The sequence below is a fragment of the Ambystoma mexicanum genome, chromosome 7p (assembly GCF_040938575.1).
Source record: "Ambystoma mexicanum isolate Mex_15411 chromosome 7p, UKY_AmexF1_1, whole genome shotgun sequence".
NCBI classification, from domain to species: Eukaryota; Metazoa; Chordata; class Amphibia; order Caudata; family Ambystomatidae; genus Ambystoma; species Ambystoma mexicanum.
In genome coordinates, this window is record NC_090939.1 from 98205781 (window position 1) to 98233455 (window position 27675).

The 27675-nt window shown below is 46.6% G+C and overlaps 1 protein-coding gene across 9 annotated transcripts in view; it reads right to left on the reverse strand.

Moving 5' to 3' along the window:
- The window catches only part of SPICE1 (spindle and centriole associated protein 1), a 1365450-nt gene that overhangs the window by 844727 nt on the left and 493048 nt on the right, over positions 1-27675 (reverse strand). The window lies entirely within an intron of this gene.

Consider the following 27675-nt stretch of genomic DNA (forward strand, 5'->3'; position numbering starts at 1 on the left):
GTACCCCGACAGATTGAGGCTAGATTCAGGTGCTGTACCATACAAGAAGGTTAAATGCTGACTATGGCAGATCGGCATTAATAGGCTGAATGCTGGGGACATACGATACTAGACAAAGAGGTGGGGTAGGTAATGGAATACAGTTATGGCTGTACTCCCTTACCTACACCACATGTACCTCATCGGTTGCTGCTGGTTGATGGCTGCAGGCCTTCCAGGCGAGCATGGGAAAACATGAATGGGGGCCCTTAGCTGAAGGGGCTGCCGGGGGGATTTCCTGAAATCGGACCTTTTGGTCATGTGCGCAGGCCCAACAGACAATCCTCTTATGGAGGGTGGGCAGGGGACTTGGAATGAGTGGGAAGTCTCTACAGACTGTGTAGATGTGATTAAAAAGCCCAATAATTAGAAATCACCCAACACTTACTAGGATGCAGCTGCTGCCTATCTTGGATGCAAGTTTAAATGCCCAAAGGCGCTCCGTTTACAATCAATGTCACATAGGTATATATTTGTATGGTACCAGATGTCCTGTACATACATAACTCCTGGTATCTGGGGGTGTCGAGCTAACCAGGCTCTGCCAGGTTAAAAGAAAGACCTAAATATAAATAGACCCAAGCAATATCGAATACTGCCATAAAACGTATGCTTCCCGTTTGCCTTTATCATTTGCAGAAGAGCATCTTGTGATTTATCATCCTGCGTTTTGTCATTGAGCAGTTGAAACTGTTCACACGTTTTTTTTGGGTGGGCTTGCAAGGTATGGACATTGGAAATGAATGGGAGAGGTTGACAAGAATCCCCCCCACACCACAAGGAGTGAAGGAGCGAGGAGAACCGGCCTACAAGGGTTTCAACCCACCAGATCTTTTTCAAGGCAGGTTTAAAATTTTAACTTCAAACAAAATCAAAATTTGACCACAACCAAAACCCTGAGGTGTAACCCAGAAACCAGGTCTGTAGAACAATCAGGTCATTACAATCCAAATCGTGAGTAATACCATATTTTTGATGACAGTATTTTACCGAAATAGAGTGCAGCATTATTATTATTATCATGCATGGGAACCTTAACATGCTGAATAAGGCCTAGTGCCTCTAGGGTAGGGATGAGTGAAGCTGCTTCCGAGTCCATATCGTAATAGGCCCACAAATTAAAATCACCCAACACTATCAAGTGAGACGTTAGTTTCAGAAGGTTAAGTGAAGCAAGCAGTTTTTCCTCAAAATGGGGTGTTTTGTGAGGTTACCTACAGAGAATTAGGAAACTAGTGGAGGTGTTCTAGTACACGCTTAACCAATACAGATTCACAATTGTCTAATGTCATAACACTGGTGGTTTGCATATTTAGAGTCTTCCCTGTAAATACAGTATTTTAAATTGATTGATGTCAAGCATTTTAATTAACGGTTTGTAATGATGTTTTTGTGGCTGCCTTATCGTTAGTTAATGGATCATGTTTTCTGGATAAATTAATTTCTTCTTCTGTAAATAAGAGCCATCCCACCACCTCTAGTACTGGTCCGATCTACCCTGATCATTTTGTAGCCTTCAGGTTGAAGAGGGATGGGGAAGCCTGCCACCCTCTCCCCCTCCTACTAAATTCATGACGAGGAAGAAGGCCTGGAAACAACGCAAGCACCCATTCTATTTTGAACCGATTCCCAGTGGTCCTATGATTGACAAGTATGTTGAGAGATACCCCCTCAGCCAGCCATACCCCCTCAACCCGGTGCTGCGCCAACTCCACAGGCTCCCGGTCAGCCAACGTGTTCATTTCAAGGCCCTCTGTATATTTCATCGGGCTATTCATGGTCACGGGGCCGAATTCCTGCAGACTAAATTCTCCCGCTATCTCCCTGAACGGGATTTACGCTCCTCTACCGCAAATCTTCTTGTTGTCCCAAGATTCAGTCGTATGAGGGTTGGTGGCAGGGCTTTTTCCATAGCAGCAGCTAACCTCTGGAATAGCCTCCCTTAGGTTATGAGGAATATCCCAAACTGTCTTGGTTTCAGAAGAGCACTCACGACTGTTCTTTTTTTAGCTCTCTACTCTGTGGCATCTTCCCCTACCCGAGTAGTCTTCCTCTTCAGCGCTATGCTGCCCTCGGGCGACCGTGCGCTCTATAAGTGCAGATAACATAACAACCAGCCGTACAGACCAGGTGCGGTGCAAATTTACCCCAGTGTGGATGAGAGCCACAGGCCATGATCAAAGACACCTCTATTGACAGCCTGTACTAAGCACCAAGAAGCCATGTTGCGGACGTCAGAGACACCACGACATAGCAGCGTTAGACATGAAGCACATTTGCCATCCTCACTCGGGACAAAAACACACTCGAATACATGAAGCCCACAAGCATACAGTTCTATAGTTAGTGGACAGATACAGAGTGTGAATGCTTTTATTATTTTGCCAGTAGCCAACCGCAAGAGACAAGAGATCCAGAGAAAAGCTTGCAGATGCATAAATGCAATTAACCCTATCGAACTGCAGGAGCACCCATGGGACCTAACAGAACCAAGTGTGACTAACCTATGGAAATCTAGTATAGTATGGACACTGTAGAAACTGTATAAGGGTTAGGAAAAGTACAGCAGACCACAGGTCCTCCAGCAAGAGATGAGCTGAAAGTCAAGAGTGCACAGAGAGCAAGACGTGTGAAACGAGACTTGCAGCCAAGGTCAAGAGCTATGGATAACATTCCAATTCACAGACAAGGGGACCAGCTGCCGAAACAGCTATTAAATCCTCATAATTCAGAGCGGCACAGATCAAATTCGTGGTCTCTGAATACGTGATGTGGCCGAAGCAGACCATGGACAGCGAGCAGCGGTGGGAAAGGAGCACTGGTCCCAGGCTGCTAGACCCAGACAGCAACAAATCTGCAACAATATGCTACAACTGTTGCGCTGATCAGGAGAGAAGTCTCATGAGCTAAGGTGGTGTATACAAGTTACAGCGCAGACACGGTTATTCTTGTTACCTTGCAGAGGTACACAGAGAGCCGAGAACTCTTGTAGATGCCAGGCCTGGGGACATCACTATAGCCAATCACAGCTTAGTAACCTAAGGGTGGGTAGCAAAGGGTAAGAACCAGTGGTAAGCCCACCACACTACAACAATGTTATAGATAGAAACTTGGGAATGGACCAGGCCAACCACCTGACATGCAAGAGCCAGTAGAATAACATCTATATAGTCCACTATAGGTGGTAGAATACTCAATACCCAATTGTGTAGACCGATAGGTTTTCTGGGGAAAGGCGCAAGTTGTGACGTCATGCTGACCGCATATCACATTAAAACCGGCCTGTGAGCCAAGGAAGAGCGAGATGTGCAAGGATTTTCTCTGATCCTGTGCTGATCCCCGTTTGCCTGTAATAAACCACAGTTTGAACTTGTCGTTGAGAGAGTCCTCCGTGTATCTTGGGAAGGAGGGAGTTGGGCTCTCAAACTCTGGCATACCTGGGGGTCCGTCCCCAACAAGGTGTAGCAAGAATGGCTGCATGACCAGCAGCAGCATCATGAAGCCAAATTTCAGTGATGGCCAGGATGTCCATTCCAGAGTCGGCCAAGTAGTCATCTAATTCAACTGTGTGTTAAGCCATAGAGCATGTGTTCAACAGTGACACTTTCAAATGAGGGACATTACTACAGGAGCCTGGGCATTGCCTTGCCAGGTCGTACTGCCCCTCTAACAGATGGCTAGTTGCAGACAAAGGATTAGAATTAAGGATAACATCACCTGCCAATTCTGGTAGGGTGTCATGAGCTTGAGCGTTGCTGTTAAACATTGTGTCAAGGAACGAGCGAGTCCACGGCAGAGAGCAGTGTCACTGGTACATCCAGTACATGTCAGGGTCCGGCTTGACTGAATTCCACAGGAGCTGATGCTGGCCCCACAGACCATCACCAGGAGTTCACCTCTCAACCCTTAAATATAAGCTGAGCTGAAAACCCCAAGAAAGGGAAAGGGAAATTTGGAGAAAATAACAACAACAGAGACACTGCAGCCCTGCAACCGTCTGGTATCTGTGGTAAACAAATACACCTAGTTACTTATATGATAAGAAAAACTTCCTTTCTAAAATTATTCTAAATAAACTCTAAACTCTTTACCTCTTAAACCTCAGTAAAAGACTTAGAGGCTAGTAATCTGTGTGGAATATCTTGTAAATATATCTTGTGTTGTGCATATAGTTCAAGCCACTCAAGTCTCTTTAGAATCCTAAAGTGATGGCCTTTGCAAACACCTTTTCAGAACTAGATATTCTTCTTGCTTCAAAGTTCTTTTAACCTTATGTAGTTTTCATAAATTGCAGTCTTTCTCTGAAGTATTGAATTCCATTTGCATAAATTACATTAAATAATATTCTTTAACTTCTTGGAATACTGCTTTCCTTCTGCGTGTGAATTGTTTCCTTATTTACACAAAGAACGTATAGTTTGTTCCTTAATAAGCGTGTGCGATAAACACGTGAAATCAGAAGACGTGAAGAATTGTCCTCGCGTTTAAAATACACACGCGATTCTTTTCAAAACCCGCGCACATGAAAAAATAAGTAAACGCGATAAAAAATAACACGCGCTGGTTAAAATGGACTTGCGCTCTATCGCTACCGAACTGACGTGGAGAAACGAAACGTATTTCACGTAAAACAGTTCACGCATTTAAAACAACTCGCGCTTCATCAAAATGGACTTGCGCTCTATCGCAAACCAACACGCGCTTTCTCATGAGACGTCTTTCACGTTAAAAATGTACACGCGCTAAAATTCACTCGCTCAATTCATTTGGGCACGCGCTCTATCGCTCTGAATACCCGCGCGCTTTCAAAAACACGTAAACGACGACTTGCGAGCTCGCGCACACATTAAACAGTCTTGAAGAACTTTACACGCAGTTAATTAACTTTAAACTCTTACGCACTATCTTCAAGCTTGTTTTTCTTATAATAACTTTAACTGTAAATGTCTCTTCCCAAATTAATTTGAAACTTGTTAACTCTAAGTTTTCTTATAAAAGAAAATGAAAGTTCACTGTGACAATCTTAAAATCTTTAAAAGAACGATCCCACCTGATGACTTCTTGTTCAAACTGGATCTGCAAACAATATTCCTACTTCTTTGGTAGATTTTCTGAGCTCTGAAAAGGCCTTGCTTAAGGAGCTTAACTAACGTACAACCAGCCACTGAATTTCTCTGGATGAAAGGCAGCTTAGAATCTTGCTCACCTCCCAAGAATCAAACCCATTGTCCTCTCCACCAATCAGGCAAACCAAACATATCATTGTTCCTTTAACCAATCAGAGTAAGTTTCTTTCGCTCCATCTTGACTTGGGCAAGCACAATGTTAATTCTATGTACAAACTCTTCCTGTTACTAACCCAGCCAGTCCTGACAGTACATTTAATTCGTGACTCTCTGCAGTCCTATCTAAAGAAGCTGGAGAAACTATAATCAAGCTCAACCATGATATCACAGTTTATAGCACTATGCCCATTAACCGTGGAAGAGGGTACAAAGCCACTTGGGGAGCAGAAATCCAATCTCACCGTAGGATCACCAAGATCCTCTTGGGATGAAGCCATGACAGGCCCCAAACATACATCCTCCATGGCTAAGTAACAAGCCAGAATCTCAGCGAAACTAGTCATTTGAGGGTCTCCGAACTCAGTGGATGATCCCATCAAGTTATAACGCTTCCTATTGATAGGAGTTATCGGTGAATCACCATCCCCATGGACACGAGTGAGCAGAACAAGAAGCACAAGTTGAACAAATTACCGGCCCGAGCGGGGAAGGAGAGAGTACCGCTAGATAATAAAAAGCAGCAAGACCGCTCACAACCGTCACCAGAGGTGCACAAACTCCTCCTGTGTGTCTGACAGATCACAAAAATATCAAGGAACAACATAAACACAATACCTTTATCACCCACATCCACATGAGCCAGATGCGTGCAAGGTCTATAGCCCACATCCACACGACCTAGATGTGTGTAAGGTCTATAGCCCATATCCACACGACCCAGGTGCGAACCAGCTCAAACTTGCTTCAGGAGCCCTATTAGGGCAAAAAAGCGCTGCAAGGAAACTAAATTGTAGTCCTAGAGTAACAGAACACAACAGCTTGGTAGCTAAAATCCCCCAAATTTCCCCATGAAACGAACAAAGTTCAATAAACAGAGCGCCACAATCAGAGTTAGTCTAGCAATATGAAATGGAATATGAAAACAATTAAAAATAATGAGCCCGACACAGGGAGACCCGCGGTGAACAGTAACCAGAGACCTTGTGAATGCGAAAATCCTGATAAAGGAACTTTGGTACTTGTTTGTTACGCCAGACACTCTCCAATAAGAGACTTTTATTGGGAAACAGACTTTGGTGCACAAGGCCCAGATGTGGCAGAGAAGCCAAAGTGTGTGCAAAGCTCGAGTGTGCACCTTGTCCCGTGCTGAAAACGTGGGGAAGGGAAGCCAACTGTTCAACTATTATGATATATTATTTCTTGTACACTTTTTTTTAATACATCGTTTTCCCACACCATTTTGTATTTAGAAGGATTGGCAATAGGTTTATTAATATAGGCCCTTTTATTTTGACAGAGACTCCACTAGGACTGTTTTATTATTTGATGGTCGTAGCTTGCTCCCATCCTTAGATTTAGGATTAGATATGCGTTCAACCAAGCCATTGAAGTTCAGCAAACACCCTTGAACTGTGATCACTTGTATCTGTCTTCACTGTTAAAACAGATGCGTGTAAGGAAGGCATGGTATCAAAGTAAAAAAGAAAACTAAAGAGGGGGGATACATTATTATATTACTACAGAAAGCCTGCTAATTGGGCAAGCACAATTGAAGGAAACTGATGCATACTTGTTTTCAAACATTGCAATTCAGTGTACACAAGTTATTTTTGAAAATCCTTGTGATATCTGAAAGAGGAAAAGAATGCTACCATGATTGGAATTTTTGGAATGGAGGCAATGCCTCAATCACTATCGACTTAAGTAGAACATGCCCCGTACCTATCCAGATGACAATATGTGTTATACTTCTATTCATTGACACCTCTTATTTTCATCATTGTAGGCCAGTCTGCATTATAAACATGTAAACAAAAAAGTGTGGGGGAAAAGAATTAATAAATAACGTCATTATTTCCTGTTAGGGCATTATGTGAGAAACCCATCGATTCACTTACCTCAAATGTATATAATCTGAAGATGAGACTGCTGGGCCCTTTCTTGGCATTCCGCAGTATACACAAGGATGCCATTATTATGCCTGTTTACGTTCATACTGTCACGTCATGCATAAAAACGTGCTCCCTCGGGCTTGCCGTGTATGTCAAACATGGACTTGAGATCTTGGTGTCATATAACGTGTATCCAATTTCTGTGGTCTAAGGCTCCAAATGTCATGTTATAAGTGTATGTTGGAATTATTCTTTATATATTTTTGATTTTCTTGTATCCAATTGTCCCTGATAGATCTGCATGATATTCTTGAACTGAAAGATATTCAAATATCTTGCCACCAGTAGCAAGAATTGTGTGGGGATGTGTCAAGAAATTGAAAATACCCTAATCTGAGTCACTGCATAAAGTACCAATAATACTTCCTGACCTCTTGTATCATAAAACAAATTATCAAGTATAACAATATATCATGTTACAATGAGCCATTAAATGCAAATTGCAAGGCTCCTCATTGTGCCTACGACCCATTACACAGAAACATGAATAATCAATATTTCCTAATGTTTTTAGAGAATACACAAGCTCTTTAAGGCTGTATGGGCTGATAACACATCATGAAATAATGGATTTACAGAAAAACATTACATTTGTGGTCTGTGTTTAGCCCATCAACTACTGTGAAATGTACAGATGCATCTTGCTTCAAATTGGGACAGGACTCTCCATCGCCCCCTTTTCCTCATGAGACGATTTGAAGGCCAAAAAATTTGAGATTCCATTTATCTTCCATCTGATTACTTTGCTAATGGAAAGAATGGGGCAGTTCTGGGTCCTGATTGCCAATCATATCCAAGTGTCCCCGGATCCCAACAGGTTCTCGAATTGTGCTCCCATTGCTGTTTTTTTGCAAACACAGATTATAGCGTAGATAACTAATTTAGAACAGTTAAATTTGTCTATCCTAAAGATACCATGTTGGTTAATCTGTACATTATTAGTATGTTCAGCATAGCAACACAAAACAGTTACCACATTTAAGAAGCCCTGGATGTGAGATTTTTGTAACCAATCGGAACCCTGTCCCTTGCTTTGTTGCATGAACGAAGGACTTAAATCTTCAAGTGTAGGTGCCTTGGTGTACATACACCTGGGAATTGTAGCTATATAATCAGCAATATCTGCATCTAGATGTAGCAAATGCAAGTGTTAAACAATCTTGTATAGCTGTTGGCTATCCAAATATTATCTGGTAATGAATCTTACATTTTCCATCCCATTGGAAGTGGCTCTCATTTTACGGACCAATAACTCTGGTCTATCAAGTGACTCAGTTTTGGTTTGAGATTTCTTGAGATTAGTGCTAGAGTATCCCCTGTTTTGTAAACACTTAGTAGGGTACATTCTTGTGAGTAATTCAGCTCCTAACTGAAGTTTGCCTTGATCGAATATATTCCCCCATGGGAATGTTGCCTATGACATGTTTGCGATGAAAACTGGAAGCATGAAGCACCAAGTTGACATCTGTTGGTTTCCGAAAAGTTTCTCTGGCTTGTCCCTGTTCTCATAAATATGAATATCCAAAAGGTGAATATGTATTTCATTGGTAGCACATGCAAGTTCAATTCCAAATTGGTTGTTCTTCAAATTTAAAACAAATTGTTCAAGTAGTTCCACTGTATCCTGCCAAATTATGACGATATCGTCAACGTATCTGTACTATTTGATAATATGTGTGCTATATTCCTGATGCATGAGTGCATAGCTTCTCTCATAATAGCCCATAAAGAGATTTCCAAGGGCCGAGGCATAATTAGCCCCCACTGCGATCCCCTGGTTTGTTTGAAATAGCACACATTAAATAGGAAAATGTTATTGGACAAAGAAATTCAATACGTCCATGTTCATATCCAAATGAGTAAGAAGAGAAGTGGACATGTTCACATATGCATACTCAAGACTCTCCAATGCCAAATGATGTGCTATGTGTAGAGAGCATTCACATGGAGTTTAACCAATATATATAGTCTGATTCCCAATGGACTTTATTCAAATGTTGTAATATTTGCCTGGTGTAGGATGGCAATTTAACCACCTCATTTTGTGGTTCCGTAACCCACCCTATACCGCTCATGACTGGTCTGCCTTCTGGAATATGCTCTCAAGCTGTTGTGCATCTTAGGCAAAAAAAATTCTGCAATTAATGATTTTTCTTCATCCGATAGCAATCCTTTCCTGTGCCACTTTGAAATCAAATGTTTTGCTTGTTACAATAAGTCACATGTTGGATTTTTCCTTAGCACTACCACCACCCTGGTTTTTTCAGGTGATTATTGGTGATTTGTAAATAATCGTTTTGATCAATAACAAAAATGACCTCCTTTATCTACTTCTTTGATAATACCTGCATTGAATTTCAGTTGGTTTAATGAAAAGATCAAATTATTTCTCACTCTCAATGTGGATGAACCTTGTCTGTCAATATGTTTATAAAAGTCTGAGGTAACCACACTTGGAAAAATGTCAATAGCATTGTCATTTGCAAATACTGGTGTGAATTTGGATTTACGTTTCAATCAGGGATACTCAATGTATCTTCCTCAATGTCCAGGTGTTGAATCAAGAGATGAGGCTTGTTATCATGTAATGACTAACAATTATGTGTTCCTAAAATCCCATATGGTGACGGTTTTCTTGACAAGATTTAGAACCAAATTCATTGTCTGTTGTCTCAACTGCTTGTGATAGCCTCAGTTATTGTTATGTTTAGTTCTGCTCCTGTGGTTACGTGCCATACCTCTCTTCCCTCTTCAGATCCAATTCTTGTTGCTACATTGGTTTCTAATGGCTCCTGAAAATGCACACGCTTTTCTCACTAGTTTCCGATTGCACTTCTTGTATCTATTTGATCCAAAAAAAAGTGCCCTTCCTTCCTTTATCAGTGTGCATAGATTCAAAATTATTTTGTCACCTATACATCAAGTAAATTGTGTTTCAAATCGCCCGCAGGGCAACAGGGCGGGAACAAGGGAGTGAAGACAAATAAAACAATGACAGAAAAAGACGGACCTACTAGGCCTTGTGAGCATTCAGAACGTGCAAGGGAGAGCGGATAAAGGGTTGTTGCCACTTCTCTACTATTCTCTGGGTAACTGATGTCTGAACTAGCCGGTGAAGAATTGGGCGTACTGTCTCTCGAGTTGCCTTTGTTGGTCTTGCCCTACATCAGGAATATAGCACCCATGTTTTCAAATGGTACAGATACATTGATGGCATCTTCATGATTTGGCAGGGCACACAGGAACCACTTGAAATATTTGTTATACTTTGACTAACAACAAGTTTGGAATTGAACTTGCATGTACTACCAATGCAACAAATATTCACTTTTTGGATATTCAGATTTTTGTAAACAGGGACATGCTAGAGACTCAAACTTTTCAAAAACAAACAGAAGTAAACTCTGGGGGAATATATTGGTTCTAGGTCGTTTTTTCGAGAGGAATTCTGATTAAGTATTCTATTTTGTCGGCATGCCACCAAAAACACTGATTCTTTTGTTTTCATGGGGGTTCCCCCATTCTCTATGCTAGTTCCCCTAACCCAAGCCCCTCCCCATCCCTTATGCCCCATCCCCTTTTATTTTTCAATGAGTTTTGTGGGCGGAAATCCGGCGAAGTAAAATAATTCTGCAGAATTCCTGTTGGCAAAACGACAAGATACAAATATTTAAGATCAAGGCAAAATTGCAGTCAGGAGCAGAGTTACTCACAAGAACGTACCCTGCTAACCAAGTATTTTGAAAACAGGGGCTACTCAAACTAATCTCACGAAAGCTCAAACCAAATCTGAGGCACATAATAGACCAGACTTAATATGATATTTATTGAGCGCAGACCTAGCTTTGAGAAGCAACAGAGCGCTTTACAGAGGTATACACCAATACGGATGCATAACAGAGCGCTTTTCAACAGATATACAACAGGGGTAGGATACAGAGGAGGGGTACAGCTGTACCGGGTGGTGAGGGGGGTCATAGTGATAATATCGAATTCACAAATCTCGAAAACCAAAATCTCGAATACAAAAGGCCGAAAAATAAAATATCGAATTTTTTTTTCAATGTGTTTTTTTTTTAAATGGGGGGGTTCCCCCCCCAACCCCTGTTTTTTTCATTTTTTTTTTATTTAAACCCCTTTTTTTTACTTACCTGACCCCAAAAACATATATAAATAAATAAATAAAAAATTCGATATTTTTTTTTTCGATATTTTTTTTTTCGGTCTTTTTGTATTCGATATTTTGTTTTCGAGATTTTGACTGACTACCGGTGAGGGGAGACGGGATGGCCTAGGTGTTGAGGAGGCAAGACGTATTGGGCCCTAAAATGAGAACCACTTCCAATGCGACAGAACATGTAAGATTCATTACCATAAAAAAAATAATAATAAGATAGCCAAAAGCTATACAAGATTGTTGAAAAACATTGGAATTTGCTATACCTGGATACAGATAGTGCCGATTACATGGATACAATTCCCAGGTTTATGTATACCAGGCCACCTACATTCAGATCCATACTCAGTCCTTCGTTCATGCAACAAATCTGGGAATAGGGTTCAGACTGGTTAAATACAACTCAGATAACGGGTTTCTTTAAATGTGGTAAATGTTCAATATGTTGCTATACTGGAAATATTAATAATGCATTGATTAACCAACATGCTAACTTTACGATAGACAATGCATTAACTGTTCTAAACTGGTTACCTACGATACAATCTGTGTTTGCAAGAAAACAAATTGGGAAACCGATTCGAGAACTTAGGATCCAGAAACACCTGAATAGGACTGAATCAGGATCGGAAACTGCCCCTCGTATCCCATTGACAAAGTAATCATCAGATGGAAGATAAAAAGAATCTCAGATTTGATTAACTTAAAATTGTCTCATGGGGAAAGAGGAGCTGACTGAATTAATCCTGTACCATTTTGAAGCAAGATACATTTGTAAATATCAGACAGTAGTTGATGGGCTAAGCACAAACTATGAATGCAATGTTTTTCTGTAAATCCAGTATTTCATGAAGAGTGTTGGAAAAAGGCTATAGCAGTCATCAGCCCATACGGGCTTAGACTGATGGGAAGGAAATTAACCTTTCCCACCCACCTAGGCGCTTTAGAGTAAGGCAGTTCCCATAACCACACTTCGATATACCAGGGGATATGGGGCTAAGATAAGAAACTCTGCACAGACAAAATTAAATATAAATGCTCAGATTTAAATGCATAGATTTAATGCATACCTAGGAGGAGACAATTTTTGTAGTTTTGGTAGACCCATTCAGCCCTGCATGGCTGTGCAGTAAACCCAGGCCCAACGAATAAACCTGAATAGGCCCAAGCCCTGATGGTAAAAAGAACTGTGCTGCTAATTGCCATAGAACCTGCCCTGTTCCTTAACTGTTGCAAATACTTGTTATCGCAGAAAGGCATGCACCCTGCATGGCTGCGAGACAGCACCAGGCACCTCACAGTGCACATCCATCACAGCCAGGCCACAAGCAGACCACCAACCCCTATTATTAAACTGCACAATGGGTGAGAAAAACACCTAATCTAAACCTAAATCTAAGAAGGGTGCAAGCTACGACCATCAAATAATGGGGCAGTCCTAGTGGCGTCTTGTCAAATAAAAAGGGCCTATACTAAAACAAACCTATGGCCAATCCTTACAACTAAGTTACAAAATAGTGTGGGATCATCTTCTCAAGAAAAGAAAGAAGTGTGCACCAAATGATAAGTCAGGGTGGTATGGCTGGGGACTCCCTTCCCCACGTTTTTAGCACAGGACAAGGCAGGACCTTTGAGCACAAGATTACAGTTCCTTTCAACAATGCCAGAACCTTCTGGGGCCATGTCTCTTTCCTGCAAAGTCACTTGCCTTAGAAGAAAAGGAACAAGTTACTTACCTGTAACTGTTGTTCTCCAGCATGGGTCTGGCATGGATTCACATGCTCATGAATATTCCCCGTCGTCAGGCTGGGAATCCTCGGTAAAGAAAAAACCAGTATCAGTTTCGTTTCTGATCTGTCTTTCGTAGTAATAACCAATCACTGGTCTCTGCGTCATACTGACCACAGCCAATGACTGCCCTCTACCTAAGCACCGCCTCTGGCAGCCATCTTCAGATTTGGAAGCACGTGAAGTGGCAGTATGACCAAGTGAAGAGCCGCAGAGGGGTAGGCGGGAGGGTTCGCATGTGAATCCATGCCAGACCCATGCTGGAGAACAACAGTTACAGGTAAGTAACTTGTTCCTTCTCCAGCATGGGGTCTGGCATGGATTCACATGCTCATGAATAAAGAATACATAGCAGTACACACATGCACAACCACGGGAGGTGGCAAAGGCTCAACATTAAGCATCACATCAACTCAACATTAAGCATCTTACCTCCTCACCAGGCTCACCTCAGGCGAACAGGTTGCGCAGCACTGCTTGGCCGACCCTGGACTCCTCCCTGGAATCCCGGTCGACGCAGTAGAATTTCGTGAAGGTGTGCGTCGACCTCCACGTAGCAGCCCTGCATATGTCCAGCAGGGGCACACCAGATAGGAACGCTGTGGTAGCTGCGATCGCTCTGGTGGAATGGGCTCTCGGACGGCCAGGCAGCGGTCGGTTTGCCAACCGGTGACAGCACATGATACAGCCGGAGAGCCATCTGGAGATGGAAGCCTTCGAGAGAGCCTTCCCCTGATTGACAGGTCCAAAGTTCACAAAGAGTTGTGACGTCTTCCGAAAACCCTTCGTGCGGTCCACGTAGAACTTCAGCGCTCTAGCTACATCCAGCGAGTGCAAAGTCCTCTCAGCCGGCGACGAAGGCGACGGGAAGAACACAGGTAACACCAAGGGTTCGTTGAGATGGAAGTCCGACGGTACCTTGGGCATGAAGGAGGGGTGCGTCCTGAGCACTACCCTCGTGTCGTGGAAAGTCAAGTACGGGGCCTTGCAGGAAAGGGCCTGGATCTCTCCCACTCGTCGTGCGGAGGTGATGGCCACAAGAAAAGCTGTTTTCCACGATAGAAACTTCAACGGGGCCGAGTGCAGAGGCTCGAACGGAGGTCCCATGAGCTTGGTCAGCACCACGTTGAGCTCCCACGCCGGGGCCGGAGCCTTCACCGGCGGGAACGATCTGAACAGTCCCTTCATGAACTCTTTCACCAGACGATGAGACCACAAGGACGTCCGGCCCGTGGTTCTGGTGTATCGGGAGATCGCAGCAAGATGAATCTTGATGGACGCATGTGCCAGACCAGCTTTGGCCAGCGTCAGCAGGTACGGCAGTACTTGGGGAGCCGTAATCCGTAGAGGGTTAATCTTCTGTGCGTGGCACCAGACAGAGAACCTCTTCCATTTGTGTCCGTAGCATTTAAGAGTCGAGGACGCCCTGGCCTTTGCAAGAACCTCTCTGCAATCGGCCGGTATGTCGTATCCTCCAAACTCTAGTGCTGCAGGAGCCAGGCCTGCAAGTTCAGCGACTTCGGGTCGTGGTGGAGGATGGCGCCTCCTTCCCTGGAGAGTAGATCCGCGTCCGCCGGCAGCTTGATCGGCGGGGACGCTGACAAGTCCAGAAGGTCCGGGAACCATATCTGCCTCGGCCACGCAGGTGCGACGAGGATCATCCTGCACCGTGACCTCTTGAGCTGGTTGACGAGCCGGATTAGCAGAGGCAAGGGAGGGAACGCGTAGAGGAACAGGCCCTCCCAGGGGAACGAGAAAGCATCGCCCATGCTCCTCGTCTGGGGAAACCTGCTGGCGAACCTCCGGCACTTGGTGTTCGTCGCCGTCGCGAACAGGTCGATCTGGGGTGTGCCCCACCGTCGGAAGAGGCGATCCACCAGATCCTGCCGTAGTTCCCACTCGTGGCACGAGCGCAGCTCCCTGCTGAGTGAGTCGGCGATGGTGTTTTTTATCCCTGCCAGATGAAACGGCACCAGAAAAATCCCTTGGGCGACGGCCCAATGCCACAGGTCCTGCGCCTCCTTGGACAGCGCTGGGGACCTGGTTCCGCCCTGTTTCCTGATGTAAAACATGGTGGTGGTGTTGTCGGTGAAGATCCTCACCACCTTGCCCTTGAGGGACGGAAGGAAGGACCTGAGGGCCCAAAACACTGCACGGAGCTCCAGGACGTTGATATGTAGGGACTTCTCCGTCGGGAGCCAGAGTCCCCTTGCGTGCAGATTTTCGGTGTGCGCTCCCCACCCTTCCAGGGAGGCATCCGTGGTCACAGTCTCCTGGTGGGCTGGGGTCTGGAAGTCCATGCCCGCCGTCAGATGCGCGCGGGTGCCCCACCACCGTATCGCTCGTCGGAAACTCTTGTCGAGCTTGATCCTTTCCTCGAAGCTGCCTGTCGTCTGGATCCAGCGCGCATCCAGGAATTCTTGCAACGGGCGCATCCGGAGCCTGCACATGGGAATGAGGTAGATGCAGGAAGACATCATCCCGAGGAGGGACTTGATGGACCTCACTTTGGCCGCGTCGGCCACCAACATCCGTTGCACCTTGCCCAAGATGGTCCTGGTCCTCTCCTCCGACGGGGAGGCCAGAAGGGACACTGTCGAGCCTCGCTCCCAGAAACAGTGCGACTTGCGCGGGCACCAGGTGGGATTTGGCGTAGTTCACGGAGAATCCCAGGTCCGTGAGGAGTTGGACGGTCCTTGCCGTGTGGACCACGGCGAGCTCCCTCGTCTTGGCGCGGATGAGCCAGTCGTCCAGGTAGGGGTAGACGTGGATCCCCTCGCGGCGCAGCTGCGCCGCCACCGGTGCAAGGCACTTGGTGAATACCCTGGGTGCCGACCGTAGTCCGAAGGGAAGGGCTTTGAACTGGTAATGACGCCCTTGGACCACGAATCTGAGGAATTTGCGGTGCCCCTTTAGGATGGGAATGTGGAAGTAGGCATCCTCCAAATCCAACGACGATAGGAAGTCTCCTTCCTCCAGCTGACCCAGGACGTGCTGGAGGGTGACCATCCGGAACTTCTGCGCCTTGATGAACTTGTTCAGACGTCGCAGGTCCAGGATGGGGCGCCATCCTCCCGTCTTCTTCTTCACGAGGAAGTATCTCGAGTAGACTCCGGAGCCCCGAAGCCTCTTTGGGACGAGTTCGATGGCGCCCTTTCTGAGCATCGCCTTTACCTCCAGGAGAAGTTGAGGGATGTGAAGTTCTTTCCTGGCCACGGGGGGGACGCGCGGGCACCTTCTTTGAAACTCGAGCGCGTGGCCCCGGGCCAGGGCGTCCAGCACCCAACGGTCGGTGGAGATGGACTCCCACACGCTGACGAAGCCCGCCAGCCGGCCTCCCACCGGGGTGCTTCGGTGGGGGCCCGACCCCAAGGCCGGTTCAATCCTGCTTGGACGCGGCCTTGCCGCCTTGACCTCCTTGGCGACGACGGCGGGGTCCGCTAGACTTGCCTCGTCCTCTGTAGGCCTCTTGCGACGACGAGCGGGCCGCTTGACGGTAGGAAGCGAAACCGCCGCCGGAACCTTTGGAGGCGCCCTTGCCTCCGCCGCTCCGAAAGGGCGTCCGTCGTTGCAGGACTCCAAGGGCCCGGGCCGTCTCAGTATCCGCCTTGATGGCCTGAAGGGAATCGTCCACTGTCTTCCCAAACAGGTTGTTCCCGTCGAAGGGCATGTCCAGGACTCTGGTCTGGACGTCCTGCCGGAAGTCCGTAGCTTTGAGCCATCCACGACGTCGAAGGCAAACACCGTTGCCCAGCTGGCGGAATCCAGTGTCGGCGATGTCCGTCGCCACGGTGATGGCGTGGTCCGAGGCCACCTCACCTTCCTGCAGGATCTCAAGGGCCTCCGCCCTCTTGTCGTCCGGCAGAAAATCCAGCAGGGGAGCCATCTTGTACCAGAGCTCCCTGTCGTAGCGGGCCACGATAGCCAAGGCGTTGGCCGCTTTAATCGTCGTCGCTGCCGACGAGATGACTCTACGCCCCATAGTATCCAATTTCTTTCCCTCGCCGTCCGGCGGGGAAGTCGATGTGGAGGCCGCACCCCCCCCCGCTTTCTTCCTGGCTGCCGCGGAGACGACGGAGTCCGGGGTAGGCTGCGCCCGGAGGCATAGGGGGGCCGTGTCTGGGACCCGGTACTTTTTCTCGTACCGGTCTCTTCTAGCTGGCGTCGTGGAAGGGTTCTTGAGGAGGGAAAGGCCCTCATCCCAAATGTCGTCCAACAGAGGCACTGCGAGGACCGTCTTCCTCTTGGCCTCGCGCCGCTGATAAAGGAAGCCTTCCTTTTTCTTCTCCTCAGGGCAGAGTTGGAAAAGCTCGGAAGCCCTGGAGATCATGGAGTGGAAAGATCCGATCTCGTCGGGCGGAGAGGCCCTGGTGGGAGGCGACGACGGAAAATCCTCGTCGTATGCCTCGTCGTCCGTACCCGTCGCTGCCGTGTCAGTCCCCGTATCATCCCCTCGGGTGGACGGGGAGGAGGGCTGGAAGGGGCGCGACGGTTGAAAAGGAGGTGGTGGATGGATCCTTCTTTTCTTGGTAGGGGGAACACCAGAAGGTCCCGGTTCTGGATCCCCCGACGGGAGAGGTTCCTCCGTCGGTAACGGTAGCCTCGTCCTTATCTCGGAGCATAAGGACTGTATGGCCAACAAAATGGCCGCCGAGTTGTCTTGCGGCGCTGGCAGAGGGGAATCCGACGGGCGAGCAGGGGCCCCGTCGGTATCCTCGACGATGTCGTCGTCGTCACCTGCGTCGGGGTCCATTCCGACGGGCTGGCCTTCTTCCACGCCTAGGCCGTGGCTTAAGACCTCGATCAGCTCCTCTTCTGAGGTTGAGGCCGACTCTACGACGACGCCCTGCCCCCCCTTCTTCTTCCCCACGGAGGGTTTCACGGGGGTCCTATCGATGGGCACAAAGGAAGACTCCCTCCGAGTCTGAGCCAGGGCCGCCACGACCGTTTCGATAGAGGGCTTGGTCGGATGGATCAAGGCCTTCACCACCTTAGGTGCGCTCACCGCGTTATCCTTGAGGGAGGGGGCACTGCCACGCTCCTCCTCTGCCTTAGAGCTCGACCGGGGCCTCTCCAGGAGCTTCGCCGGGTGCTCGGCCTTCCTCTTACCCGACCCAGAGCGTTGGCTCGTGGTTGATGGTGCCGGGGAGGGTGCGCCCTGCCTGGCGCCCGTAGAGCCCGACCGTTCGGCGCTCCCGGTGCCAGCGGACTCGCGGTGCTTGGCCTTATGTTGGGCCCCCGTCGCCGGGGCGCCCTCAAAGGTCTTAGAAGACCGCTCGGATTTCTTCTTCTTCTCGCCAGACGGGCTCTTACCCTCCAGCCAGTTGGCGAGACGTTGATGGCGGTCCTTCATGGTCCGTTCCGACATGTTGCCGCAAAACGCACAGTCCTTCTCCACGTGCGTCTTGTCCTCATGAAGGCAGTAAAGGCAGAAAGAGTGTTCGTCCTCCTTGAAGACGTTCTGCAGCTGGCATCCAGGGCAGACCCTGAACAGCTTTCCGGGCGTCGAGCTTCCCTTCTCCTGGGCCATCTCCGAGACAGGGCCTGAGAAGCTTCTGGAGTCCTCCGAAGTGTAGCTCGACGAAATCTTCACCCTTGAGGGGCACAGATGAATCCGACACGGGTCCCCGTTGATCGGATGTAGGATCGGTGGAGCTTGAGGCTCTTTTGACCGAAAGAATCGAAGTTTTTTGTAAAAAGCGCGAAAAAATAGCACTAACGCTCGAGAGCAATAGCACGAGGATCCCAACACATGAACGTGCGGTAAAAATCTGAAGATGGCTGCCAGAGGCGGTGCTTAGGTAGAGGGCAGTCATTGGCTGTGGTCAGTATGACGCAGAGACCAGTGATTGGTTATTACTACGAAAGACAGATCAGAAACGAAACTGATACTGGTTTTTTCTTTACCGAGGATTCCCAGCCTGACGACGGGGAATATTCATGAGCATGTGAATCCATGCCAGACCCCATGCTGGAGAAAAAAAAGTTCCTTTGGTAATCCTTCACGTTGGGCAATTGTTCTTCGCCCTGAGTCCCCCTCAGCGGGGCTCTGATCCTTCAGATAACGTTAGCCTCCCTCAATCGAGTTCACTATGGCCTTTCACTCAAAATGGTATTCAAAAGTCTCAATGTCTTTTTCAACAACTATTCATTGTGGCCATCCCTCATCTGGGTTCACGCTTGTCACCACAATGCTCACGGGTATATCACCATTTACCCTCAATTCGCAGGCATCCCTCTGTTTGGTTCACATTTGCCAGTTAACAGTCCATTGTGGGCATCCCTCAGTTGGGTTCAAACTTGTCGCCAAAATATTCATAGGTGTTTTACACTATGCAGAATTCAGTTCCCTTGGTTTTCCAGCCCCATGTTCGGCTTTCTCTTTGCCCCTACTCAGCCCTCACACATTCACAGTTTGATCAGTTTTCTCCAATGTGTCAAAGACTTTCGAGTGTATGAGGGGTTTTGCTCGACCCTCGTAGGACCACCGACACTTCCCACCGGGTTCTCGTACGGCCTCTTGCTGTCGTAGTTTCAACAAAACATCACCCAAAAAGGCTTCAGTCATAGTCCTTTGAATAAGCGCCCCCTTGACGCTGGACCACTCTTCTTCTGAACCTTTTACTAAAGTTTAATTATACAAGTTCTTTGTTCAACAAGGTGGCCGCCTGCACAGTACGGTTTTTACGATCCGTCTTCTCAAACTCAACAGCAGTGCTGAATTGTTGGAGTTTGTCTCAGGAGTCAAGGCCGGCAAAACAGCGGCAAGCGCTTCTCCCCGCTTTGGCTATCAGCGCGGGAGGGCTCTGTGTGCCGTTGACACCCATCTCACCATGTGCCAGCTGAACTTCCCGTTCTTAGGATTTCCCTTTCAAAGGCTTTGCAGGTCGTAGTTTAAAAGGGCAAGGTCAATTCCCTCCTAGTCTTCCCTCCAGGTCTCTCTGCCTTTCTCCTCCGTTTGAACTGCCCGTCCGGATTAGCTGCGTCCTCGTGCATTGGGCCTTGCTCGAAGTGTGTTTTCGTGCTCAGCCTTGTATCCCTGTGGGGAAGGGAAAGTGCTGTCAGGTCAACTCGGAAAGGTGAGCTTTGTAGGGTTTGTGAATTGAATAGGGGAGGCCGTGGGAAGGGTAGTGTTCGGGAAGAAATAATCCGAGGGACGGGGAGGAAAACGACTGGGAGTATTCGGGTAGGACACAGGAACAGTTACTTACCAACTTTAATGTTCTTTCGACTGGATGTTCCTCCCACGTATTCCTCATCTTATGTTATTCGTATCCTGCCAGCTTCGCTGCTTCGGAAAACAATTTCTCGGCAGAGGGCGCTGTGCACAAGGTCGTGCTCTGTACCGTGTCGACGTCACCATCAGTATAAATATCTCCTGCCGTGCCCCTTGGCTTCAGTTCTGTTTTTTCAAGGAATTATTCGAGGAACACCCAGGCGTGCCTCATGACTGATGCACTTTCCTTTACGAAGAGTCTAAGTAACGTAAACTGTACGCCGGCGTAGGATGGGAGGGGCGATGAGGAATACGTGGGAGGAACATCCAGTCGAAAGAACATTACAGTTGGTAAGTAACTTGTTCTTCGAATGGATTGTGTCCTCCCATGTATTCCTCATCTTATGATAGACTCCCATAGCAGTGGTAATTTTGGATGTGGGAGTACTAGTTATTGTTCTCATGGACGGAATGAAGTACCGCCTTAGCATATAAACCCTCATTGGAGGAAGAGGCATCTAAGCAACAATGCTTGATGAAGGTATGCATTGATGCCCATGTTGCAGCTGAACAAATATCTGCTGCAGGGACTCCCCCTCTTCAGAGCCGCAGAAATAACCATCCCCCTAGTGGAATGGGCTTGCAGCTCATCCGGTGGGTCCTTTCCCGCCAATCTGTACCACTCAATTATAGCCAGAATGATCCAGCGCGATATAGTTTGTTTTGTCACCACTAATCCTAATTTATGACCTGTATAACCCACAAAAAGTTGATCATCTTGAAGTATTTTTGACATTCTTGAAACGTAAAAACTGAGAGCCTTTTTGGGTCCAGTCTCTGCAGTCTCTCCTCTTTGCCCAAATGAGGAGGAGGATAGAATGTTGGTAATATGATTTTTTATGACAAGTGGAAGTCAGAAACTACTTTTGATAAGAAAGATGGTTTAACCTTGTTTGTCCTTGTAAAAAGTAGTATATGGAGGTTTACATAAGAGCCTGTAGTTCACTAACCCTGCTGGCTGATAAGGCCACAAGAAGAACAGTCTTCAATGTTAGAAGCCTCAAGGGACAGGAGTGCAGAGGCTCAAAAGGTATACAAGTTAGAAACTTAAGTACTAGATTTAAATCCCATGTTGGGATATGAAAAGGGACTGGAGGGTATACATCAGTAAGCCCTTTCAGGAATTGAATTATCAATGGAATTTTGAAGTAAGACACCTCTGAAAGTCAGAGCGCCACTGAATCATCAGCAGGTCAATGCTCAAGGAATCCCTAGCCCCTCCTGCCTGGAACGCAAGAGACGGCACTTGTTTTACCACACTGAACAGACAGAGTCAGGACTGAGTGGTTGAACTCCCACTCTGGTGTTAGGATGCAATTCTGCTTAGAAGGTCTGCTTCTGCACATGAAACTCCCAGAAGATATTTGCCCACTTCCTACTCTTTATGGCCAACTGACAAGGAAGGGGGATTTCTTGCTCTCCCCCTGCTCCCCAATGCTTGTTTAGGTAAAATATGGAGGTGGAATCATTGGTCTGGATGAGAACGCTTCCCTTTGAGTACTAAAGAAAGGCCTTCTGGGCATTAAAAAAAAAAAAATTGCCAGCAGTTTGAGGATGTTGATATGGAGAAGGCTCTCCTTGTTGGATCACAGAACATGCACCTTGAAGGTCCCAAGGTGTCTCCACATCCTTGCAGGTGTCTGTAGTGACACATTCCCCTGGGTCCATCTCCTGAAAGGGTACACCCAAAGCCAGGTTGTTGATCTGGCTCCACCATGCCAAGTCCCGATTTCCTCCCTGTGGATTGGTTCCAGAACCTTGCTCAGTGCAAATGGAAAAGTCATTTTCAGGCGAGCCAGTAAGACTCAGGATGCATTCAGCTAATCAATTCTAGCAGCCTCTGCAACCACCATACTGAGATGCACTGCTCCCGCTGGAAGTGGCCCACTGTCAACAAAAGATCTGTAAACCTCTGTTGGGATGGGAAACACTTGCAGACTGGCAATCCTACACAAATCAAAGAAAGGCTAGTCTCTAGGATGGAACCAGGATAGCCTTTGAATGATTGATAGAAAATCCCAGATTGAATAGTGTCTGCTAGCGGCTGGGTTGACGCAGGCACCTGCAGTGCCCAAGGGGCCCCTGACTAATCAAAGTCGGGGTAGACCTGTATACCCCCCTCAGATGAAAGACAAGCAACTGGGTGTTCAGGAGAACACTGAAATCCTGGCTCTTTACTTCACTTTGTGAGAGAGGGCCCTGCTCCTCTGACCATCTAGGATACTACTATTCTGACCTCTTTAGAATATGTGTAACTGGTTGTAACAGCGCCATGATGCCTGTAGGTTAAGCGCGCTTTATAAATAAATAAAACTGCTTTCATAAGCTTGGTGGGCCTTTTCGGATCTAAATTCAAAGCGAAAATGAGCACCGTGTACTGAAAATGCCTTACACTGAGTTTTTAATCCCAGCAGTGGAGCAGCCATGTGGGCAAATGCAGGTATGCATCCTTGAGTGCCCATTACCTGTGTAGGTGCGATCACATTGATGTTTCGTTGGAGAAAAAAGGATGAAGGTGAAAAGATATAGAATTGCACGCAGTCAAGACTGGTTCTTCTTGGGCATGGAGAACAGATGGGAAAAGAAGCACTGTCCCCTCTATTTCGTGGAAGACAGGAGGGCTCCAACGCTTCCACGTACAGGAGTTTGTTGCAGAAAGTGAAGAGGGAGCCTGTAGCAGACTTGTGTGTGGTCCTGGGTAACAAGTGTTGAGAAGGGAGTGGTCCATTTCCACGCCCTCACCATTTCAGAGTTAATATATCATGTAGTAGTGTCCTGCAACATGCCATAACAGACTCATGCACACAACACAACCCAAACACTTGTGCAAAGACTACATTTTGTACCGCGATAGATGCAATCTTACTAGGCCCAGAAATCCTCCCCCTGCAGAGAGCAGCTCTCCCATCCCCAGCGCCTGCACAAACAGCCCATTGCTCCGCCACCCCCTCTTGTTTTGCCAGCTCCACTCAAGCCCTGTTCCCACGAAAGCCCAGAAATGTATTTGTTGCAAACAGCAGATCATCATATCCTCACAGTCTCCATCCCACAGAGCGCGAGATCAGAGCAGGCATCTGCACCAGGGCCCATCCATCGGCACTAAACTGCCTGTGCCCCATCGACCCCAACCCAGCCAGACCATGGCCCACTAACAGACCCTGCATTCAGGCTGATACCCATCTGACCTGGCATCACCCTGACCACATTAGAACCCCCAGTGTAATTCTAACCCTGTGCAGTTCACTTCAATAAACGTATGTGTACAGATAACAGTAAGACAAATCTGATAAACATACAAGGGGGTACCTGGCTGTGGGCCAGGTGGCATCAAAAGCATTGTGGATGTCAGGGGTTGGAATGCCTATAAACTAGGTTCATGTGACTCAAGCACCTCTATTCATGCAAAATTGTATGCGTGCCATTACTCTTTCATTATCACTTCCTGTTTGTCTAGTTTAGTCAGACAGAAATGTGTCTGGTTGTACCCAGACCTTCACTGTGGAGACAAGCCCAGCTGACCCACGTGCCCCCGGAGTGACACCCGAGCAGCAGCCAATCCAACATGGCCAGCCCCTACAGAAATATAATGCATCATTCTATTTCACGAATTGTATTGTAGAGTTGTGTACCTATCTACGTCACTAATGACGCGTTTTCAACTTATAATGTGCTGCATGTGTATTGTTTAGCAGAGCGCCCTCAGGCAGCAGAGTTCTTTGCTCGCTTCTCATTCTTCTATAAAGTTTGTTATACTTGAAATTTATCTTAGAGCTTCATTACCCTCTAGACGAGAGTCCACATTATTTTGCCTTTTGGTTAATGCTTGTTCCATTGGGAGTGTGCCTTCACCAGTCATTGCTTCGTCAGCTCTGTAAAGGCTGCAGAGAATGATCTGGTGAAGAAACTCCTGGAACAGATATGTGGCTGCTTCCTTCTATAGGCGCAGGGAGACCTATCTGGGTTTTTAGCCATAAAACTCAACAGATCTCTGCCTGGCAGTCCGGGAAAAGGACGATTGGAGAAAGGATTTGTACCTGGGTTTGGAGAGGACAGTGAGAGACCTCTGATTGTTATGACAACTAGTCTGCACGTTTAACTCTCAGTACTTGAGGCTTTATGGGAGTTGGAGTCCAAAGGAGGTTTAAACCTTAAGTTACTTTGCTTTCCATCTTTGTTTAAATAACCATCATAAACAGGAGATGTTAAATGTGGTTTATGGGTGTTATGTATATAAGAAAAGTTAATGCTATTCTGTCTAGGATGTTTGACAAGAAGGGGTTTCAGGGTTTTACAACTGAAGGGTTTTGAATAACGACATGCCATCAGAATGCTGGCATTACAGGGTCTTCACATGAAAGGGAAGAATACTGTGTTTCTCCTGATGGAGTCACCACACCTCCCCACCCCCAGCGACAGTCATCTACCAACATGTGTTCCTCCCTCATACCAGCACCCAGGGTCAGGATCAGGTAGCAGCTGCCTTCCCCTGGCCACACGAGAGGAGATCTTAGGCTGAGGTTCAGTGATTACTTCATAGGATTCATCACAGTACTTAATAAAACCCAGGCATCAGTTTTCATCTCGCAGGTTTCAGAATGGGCCAGCCACGGCAGGATCCACTGGGTCGGCACAAGAACCCTTTCACTCTACAAGTTTGTACAGGTGCTGCATCCTAATGAAACACTTGACAGCAGAACTATTGCTTCATGTGATGAGGAAGAGGCTGGAGCTGGAAATGGATGAACTCAAGACAACAATCCATTTCTTCAGTTGAACACCGGGGGGTGCTGGGGGCAGGAACCGACATTCTCCCCCCACCCCCCATTGCTGATGTGGCTATGTTTCACCCACTGCTGTATTGGCTACACCTCCATAACAATGCAGGCCTTGTAATATATAGGGAAGCCCTGCACCATGGAGAGCTTGGTGGGGGGAGGGGGGGAGGGCATTGTCTCTCCTGGGTGAAGCGCTTTTAGGATACGGTTTCTGTGCTTAATGAATCCGCACTGTGGATAAATCATGATAGAGCTCACAGAATCATTATTGATGAAGTAAAGAGGGCCATGGTTTGCTAGGGGAGTTGTACATTGAAATTGGGATATGGTTATATTTGGCTATTAAGGGAGATTTTGGATAGGAAGGCTTCCTTGATAAAGTCACCCCGCTACCTTTGCACAAGCCCTGTATGTGGGCTTTAGGTTGGGTATCCTTAGGGTTGCCTCATTTACAAAATCATGGGTTGTGGGAGGCTCAGTTATTTGCTCTTTATGTCACTTGGTGGAGAAAACCATGGCCCACTTTGTTTTTGTGTCCCACCTCTAAGTGCTCTGAGATTCCAATACATAAAGCCCCTTTTAAGAGTACCGGGGGTATGCACTATTGCTGAAGCATTGGTCCTTTGTAAAACATCCAACAACCTGCCCACTGTGCTAGCTGTGGCAAAGTATAATTATTGGGCATGGCTTGTAAGAACAAATTTGATAACAGGCCATGCAAGCAGATATTGGTTGCTGATTATGTACAACTTTGTTATACATTTTCTGCTTCATTGTATGAGATATAGCTGGGTCTAAAAAAGGAAGCTGTAAAACTTAAAACTAATGATTTTATATAGAGGCTACTAGTTATCTCCCCTTGCGGTTTGATATTAATTGTATAGCCTTAAAATGTAAGCTGTAAAATTGTTACTTAATGATCTAGTATAGGGGCTGCGACTTATCTTTCCCCTTGGGTGTCCGGAATTAAGTGTATAATCACCCCCAAACCATTTTATATCTGGTTTTTAGAAATGTATTTTATCTGTTAGTCATATTATCCTTCTTTTATATGTACTAATGAGATGTCATGTATTTTATGCATGTCTTTGACTTTATGGCTAATGCCGAATAAAGTAGGACGATGATGACATCAGAACTATTGCTTCCTGTGTCGACAAAACGGCTGGAGGAGGATGAACTTTAGACATCCACCTAGGAAAGTTGCAAGAATCTGTGCTTTATGCTACCATACATTCAGAAAATACTGGAGGCACAGAAAGGCATTGACCTCAACAAATGGTTTTCTAAAGGACTCCACAACAAGGTGGGGATGTGTTCCAGGCATGTCATGCGAGTTGAGTTTGGGTATGCATTTATTAGTACAGTGCTGTGTGCCTTAAGCATGTATGTGTATGCAGCATTGTCCAAGTTGAAGCACAGAATATTGTGATATGCAATGTCAATCAGTAAAGACCCATGTGCAACTGTGGCACGATTGCATTGCGCCAGAAAAACAGTTTGAAAATGAGGTGTGTGCTCGTTGACTGCCATAATTCATCAGAACCACTCCAAATAATACAATGAGGAGATGGCGCTCTTCCATATCCGGCGTCTCATCAACTAGGACCCAGATCTCTTGGATTTTTCAGTTTCTTCTTGAGGATGATTTTGGCCTTCATGGATCTCTCAGGGAGCTACTTCACCTGAAGCAGATTATATCCTGGAATGGCACTACCATTGCAGACTGTCATGTAGAATCCCATGCAACACAGGGCGGTCACTCTTGCTCGGTGGGATTCAGGGCTGTACAAATATTGATGCAGCAATTATTATATCTTGATCATCTACTCTGGTACTTGTACCCTTGCCAAAGCTGGAGGTAGACGTTGCTTGCCAGGGACGTTTTGAGGTTGGAGGCTTATGTGCATACCGGGTTTGTGACTGCAAATGCATTTCAAAAGTGTATTTTATAACATGGTGGATGTGGTCCACAGTTACATGGCACATGGAGTAAAACAGGACTCCACCACCATCAGTATACATTAACTTGCAAGACTATTTTGCACTGTCGGCTGTAGTTGTGGGTGAACCAACTAGAGAGATTCATGTCAGGCTTTTCAACGGCTGTAAGAACTTCTCCATTTGACTGGGGTAGAAGTCTCCTAATGCGGTGTGGTGCTCTCCCTCACTCTGGTCATGTCTGGAAAACATTGCCTGCGTCATCAGCCACAGTGTCTGCTGTGATGTATGGATCCTGTTCCCTAGCCCAGGGAGGGCAAAATAGTTCTCTAGTGGGGCACAGAAAAAAGAAGCATGCTTGGAGGCTAAATGGAACTTAATTCTGCAACCAGAAAACTAATTTTCAAGCTGATCCCTTGATGCTCCAACATGGACTGTGAAG